Consider the following 6,305-nt stretch of genomic DNA (forward strand, 5'->3'; position numbering starts at 1 on the left):
TGGTTTTGCCTTTAAATACATTTTTTAATTCAACATAATTATTGTTAAACACAAGTTTAATGAAATCAAACTGAATGTTTTGTTTAGAGTCCCAAAGGTATGAAAATCAAATCTTAAGAAGATTTTTCTTTTAAGTTCTCTAAAATGTACACACAGAAAACACAATTAGATCTCTTCTCTAGTCAGGAATTCAAAAGTAGTTCTATACATTATAATCTTTGTCAGTCAATATTCAAGCAATGCCATTTTTTTCCCCCTCTGGTTTACAGCAACTCTTTGAATGATAATCACACATTGAATTTCACCCTCATGGAAAATTCCTGACTAAAGTGTTTCTCTCTTCCATTTGGCTGATGCATTTATCCAAGGCGCATGCTTAATTAATCAGCAATATTGTTACAAAAATGTGTCTGAAAATAACACATTTTTTTGTAACTTAGTTATAGTTGAAGTCCTGTATTTTTTTTGTAATCCAATTATTAGTGTTACTCTGTTCTGTTCTGCCATCTATTTATGTTTGATTAATAAATAACATACAATGTTAAAAAGACTGTTAAATCATGAGTTGTTTTAAAAGTTAGCTGCAGTTTTTTAATTGGCTGAAAAGTGCTACTGGGATGCAAGCTCGTTGTACGTAGCTATACAAGTATCATATGTAGCATCAAATGCATGTACATAAACAGCATGCATTTTTGTTATTTAAAATATAAAAACATGATTACTGTTCCAATATATTCTTACTGCATGTGAATGTTTTATTTCATCTACATAAAGTATTTATAGAGTAAAAGGATTTTCAACCAAATATAGTAGTTATGGTAACGTCATTAAAAATAATGCAACTTAGTACTATTGAAGGTCAAAATCAACCCTTTGTTACAGCCTTAAACACCATTAATATAAACATATATTATGGTTGTAATTTCTACAGTAAGGGTTTGTTTAGCCTAATAATTTCCATAGAAGAATCTATGGTTTTGCCTTTAAATACATTTTTTAATTCAACATAATTATTGTTAAACACAAGTTTAATGAAATCAAACTGAAGCACAAACTTCTTCATATAATGGGTACCAAATGATAAAAAAAAAATTCTTAATGGATAAAAATGCAACTAATACTATATGCTTGTTAATCATAAAAAATACAATACATTTAATAAATACTTGTATTAGTAATTATTGGGAAAAATAAACACCCTTAAGCCAAGTTACAAAAGATTAACATTGTTAACGTAATTTCAATACTGACACCTCTCCAATTTGTGCATTTTAATAAAAAAATGTGAAAAAAAATGACATAGCAGAGAGTCAATTCTGAAACTTCAAATGAAAAACTTTTAGTGGTTTATATTAAAAAAGATAGAGCAGTAAGTTGCAATGTTAGTCTATTAATTAAAGCATGAAGATGTACTGATGTTGGAAACTTTCAATTGTTAGAATTTAATACAAAATAATAACCTTAAGCAACTGAGAAACAGAGCTCTATATAGAACTGAAATCATAAAATTCTTGGTCTCTGTGTGCTCACTTAGTTGGTGTTTTAAAATGAGATTGCTGCCTGGTATGAAGGTTGCAGCCATAATCTACAACTAAATTTGGAAGATGCTTAATGTACTACAAAGTCAGTATATTAATTTACTTTAACGACCATGACTAAGGTTGAGACACAGTATATAGTATGTGCTGTATTATTCTGAATACTTATTATTATTGCATCAAAAACTTCCAGGGTCAGTCAGGTAAGATGAAACCATAATATGTTTAGGCCTTACTCATATGGCTTATCATAATTTGTTCCAACCACTAAAATTATGGATTTATATATTTTGATCCTAAAAGGAATTTACAAAAAAAACAAAAAAAACGTTTTTAATGAACATATACTTTACATAAAGTTTATACACAAACCTTTTTCTTTGCTTTACCACCTTGAGATCCTCCTTCCTTTTTCTTCTTGGCTGTGGCAGCCTTTGGATCTTTTTTTGGTTGTTGCTTAGGGGGCTGTCATGAGTTATTAACCATCTATTATTCACAACTTAATATATGGAACTAAGATTAGTTCTTTATAATTCATCACTGGATACTGCATTAACAAGTTAAATTCAACATGATATAAAATATATTTTATACTGTCCATTTAACATTAAATAATGTATTACTGTAAAACATATTTTTAGAATCAAAGAGTATTCAAAAATAGAAAACATCATGTTTCCAAAATCTTGAATTCTTTATGACATTAAGTGCTAATATATAAAAAGATCATAGAATAAAATGGACCAGTAGCTATTATTAGTGTATTTCTTTACAAAACACTCATATAGGCCCACAAAAGGAAAATTTGTAAGGAAACCAATAAATCTAGGGGTAGAAAGGAGTTCTACCATATATTAACAGTAGACTCTCCATGTGCTATCCAACATAACTGTGATAAAAATAGGAACACTATTCACACTGTAATCACAACAAATCAAACAAGAAAATGAAAATATCGGCACATTAGCAAATACAAAAATGCAGTGTTTACAGGTGGGAAAGCAGTTTTTTGATGAAACAAGAAGACATAAATTCACTTCCAAAGTTCATGGAAAAGTATGTTGAAAGTCATAAAATATAGAATCTAAACAGGAACAACGAATCTGTTGTGAAATAGAGAGTTGAGGAACCCAAACCAACAGCCATTCAAAAGCATATGATGAATGAATTGATAATTCCCACCTATAAAAGTTTCCTTAGTAAAGAACATCAAAGCAACAGCAAAGTAAACAGCAACAAAAAAAGAAGAGAGAGAGAGTAACAAACTGACAATTAAGGGGCAGAACACTTCTAGCTCCACATGGATATTTCAGGACATGTTAACTTCATATACCTTTACAAGGTTATGTTGATCAACATAAATAAACTGTGTACATGAGAATATAAAATACTGAAAGCACTGTCATCATATAATGTAGTACAAGCCAGGAGCACTCAAGCATTAGTTTCTAGATTATCTTACTACATACTTTTTTATGAGATACTATGAGAGCACCAGGCACCGAGATGAGTATATCACATGGGGTTTTACAAATAAAGATGGAAAAGACACTTTAATGTGTACTTATACCTTGTCACTTGATGATAAACTTGTTTTGTGAAATTACATGGTAAAATTAAAGATGTACTTGGAATGAAAGCTGGGAAATTTATTATCGATTCATGTAATGTACAATAACTGATTAACCGAAATTCAAAATTATCTCAATTGTCACAGAAATAAACAAATCAAATTAGTGTTTCCAATTATTCCATCAATTGATTAATCAAAATCTAGAAACTAATCAAAATTATGATTTTGAAATATTATTATTATGTTTAAAGCTAAACATAAAGCTACATAATGTGCTCTGCTATGCCCAGTTTTAGTTTTAAAACTTTTGTTTTTTACTTCAATTATGTTCAGTTGTGATGATTCGGGGTGGGACTTATGATTAAAGTCTCGAGTTCAATTCCATTGTCAACAGACTTACTTGCCTGTCCCATCTTTGTTATTATGACAAAACTGTTAAGGTTATCTGTATTGTTACTAATTTTGAACTACTCACTACAGAAGGTAGCTTTTTGTTTTTACTTGTAAGTACCATAGTTTGATGAACACTGTACTATTTGTGTAATCAGATATCTATTAATGACTGTTGATTACACAATTATGAAATACTAGTAACTTCCCGGCTCTACTAGGATTAGCATATGGTTCACGCTTACACATACTGATAAATCCACAGTAAATGTCATTAGGGAAAGTATACTAACTCACAATATAAAATTTTGCCTTTAGTCAGAATAACAAAAATGACAGTTCGAGGGAACTTGCAATGTTACAATTTAAGCTACAGCACAAGCTAATTAGTATGATGTATTGCAGGAGGAAGTAAAATAATCAAATAGTTTATATTAAAACCTCACAGATAGTAGGAAAGAGGACAATGGAAGCATAATAATAGGGAAATGGGAAAAAAAGGTATATCCTGCAGGTATAAGTGATTATGTATTAGTCACATAGCCAGAGATGGAATTAATAATTAAACATAATTATACAACTGAGTAAGCATTAGTTTCTAAGTTATCTTACTACATACGTTTCATGAGATACTGTGAGAGTACCAGTTTGGAAGGGGCCACATCAGATAATGTATAACAGTTCATCATTAATCTTGGGTTGTTATATCATACAAATGCCAAGAAGGGATTAAAACAATAAAGGTTAAGAGTTTGGCTCTTCCTAAGTCACCCAGAATGAGTGTTGAGAAATGTCATAATATTCCAATAGAAGGACATCTTGGAATTAAAAGAGCTCATAACTCATACACTAAAGTAACATTATGGTGATCTACCTTAAATTGTAGATGTTACAAGGCACATCATGGTAAAGCACACAAATGATTGACAGATTAATTTCCAACTTGTCTCAGTCAGAAAACTTCACTTGTGAAGATCTTCATGTACAAGTATGTCTTACAGAACCTTGTTTCAAAAGTGGAAACCATGTTATTCTGGTTGCTACTAACAACGCTACATACTTTTCAGAATCTTTACCACTACCTTCTGCACATGTATGAAAATGACTGATACTTTTCAGTTACTTTCTGGAATGACCATACTAATAATAATTAGAAACAAACATATTACAAACATTACTTTAGAATTTATGTTGGAACTAATTAACATATTAGCAAATGTGATAGAATACTTGATAACCTTGTGTCAGCAAATGACTGGTATGCCAGTGTTGTAATGTGTTTTATCATTGGGTAGGTTCATTTGGTACATGTAATGATAGTTCCAGTCCACATAGCAATAACAAGTTAATTTAGTTCTAGAATTATGTTTGCTACAGACTATGATCATAGATAATGTTTGAAAAGAAATTCCAAGACACTAATTGATCAATAACAAACATGCTAAATATCTCTCATTGTTTAGCTTACTAATTGAACCACTGCTTCACAGGTTGTTGTGTGTGTGTATATATATATTATACCCTTACTTCTATATAGAGCAGGAAATTTCTAGATTGTAAAGATGCCTTAATTTCTAGATATATTGGATCATCACTATGATTAGCTCCCTCTTGAAAACAAACTTCTATATTAAAATTTGAAAAATATGCTTACAACAATAGAAATAGTGCATAAGAATGCTCCAGTTGGTTGGGAATAATTTTAAATACTTAAGTTTAGAGACAGATAGTATAAAATCTAATGCTAAAGCCACACAAATGCCAAATCTTGGAAGAAAAAAATTACACATTTAGGGAAAAATATTGGTGTTAATGGAAACACAGGAAATAGTTGTTTCCTATGAAACTTTTTTTTGCAAAGGTTGCTGCACTACTGATCTAACTATAACAAAAATTTAACATATTTATCTGGTCACAACTGTCAGCTTGCTTTTGATGAGTTCAGAACTGTTTAATAAACATAGTTTTGCAGAATACACACCCACAAAAACCTCATTTCCTGCAGGTACATGCTAGTACTATTGTAATTAAAGCACAAGTATAGTCAATGCTTAATTTCTCTCAGATTTCTTATAATCTAATATCAGGAAACTGTTTAAGATTTTTTTTAATCTAAAGGCAGAAACACTATAATGTTAAGAACGCCTAGGTTGCACTGAGAGTTGATATTTAACCCTTCTGCTATGGGCCCAATATAATATACACGAGGTATTTATACTACAACTTTTAATGCAGTAAGTGTATCTTCACAAAATTTGGTAGATTTTTTGTAAAGATAAAAAGTATTTCGTATACAAAAAATCAAATTTCTTAATGAAGTATTTTTATTATAGATTTGATTGTGAAAATATCAAGTCTGTTTCATTATCAGTCCAAGTGCAAAGTGATTTTCATGTTATAACTAAAAAACTATTGTTCATCCCAAAAATCTCAAATATTATTTGTGTAATCTCTAAACCCTCCTAAATACATTTCAAACATTTGTTTTCAGTAAAACTATACATTTTTTCTGTTATTTTCTCTACCCTAACTCTATTGGGTCTGTCAATAGAGTAACCACCATAAAAAATTTAGGAAATAAATATAAAACGTGCTTTTTCCCTCCAGAATGACTACAGATAACATGAAAACACAAAAGCATAGTATAAATAGCTTAAATCTCATAACATTATACACTTATATATACATACAGAACTTACAATGATACTATGCACATGCACTTGTGATACCATATCCAATAATATAAAACTGACCTTTAGTCTTCACAAAATGACCTGTCTTGACTGTGTTTTAGTGGACTAGTA

At 30.0% G+C, this 6,305-nt stretch overlaps 1 long non-coding RNA gene across 3 annotated transcripts in view; it reads right to left on the reverse strand.

Annotated features, from left to right (window-relative positions):
* Positions 1-1,922: 1,922 nt before the first annotated feature.
* Positions 1,923-6,305, reverse strand: part of LOC106466943 — a 38,423-nt gene continuing 34,040 nt past the window's right edge. For all 3 annotated transcript variants that reach the window (XR_002612604.1, XR_002612611.1, XR_002612619.1), the window contains one exon: positions 1,923-2,003. This is a non-coding gene — a long non-coding RNA (uncharacterized LOC106466943). The remainder of the gene's footprint in view (positions 2,004-6,305) is intronic.

The sequence above is a fragment of the Limulus polyphemus genome, unplaced genomic scaffold, assembly GCF_000517525.1.
Source record: "Limulus polyphemus unplaced genomic scaffold, Limulus_polyphemus-2.1.2 Scaffold2, whole genome shotgun sequence".
Classification (NCBI taxonomy): domain Eukaryota; kingdom Metazoa; phylum Arthropoda; class Merostomata; order Xiphosura; family Limulidae; genus Limulus; species Limulus polyphemus.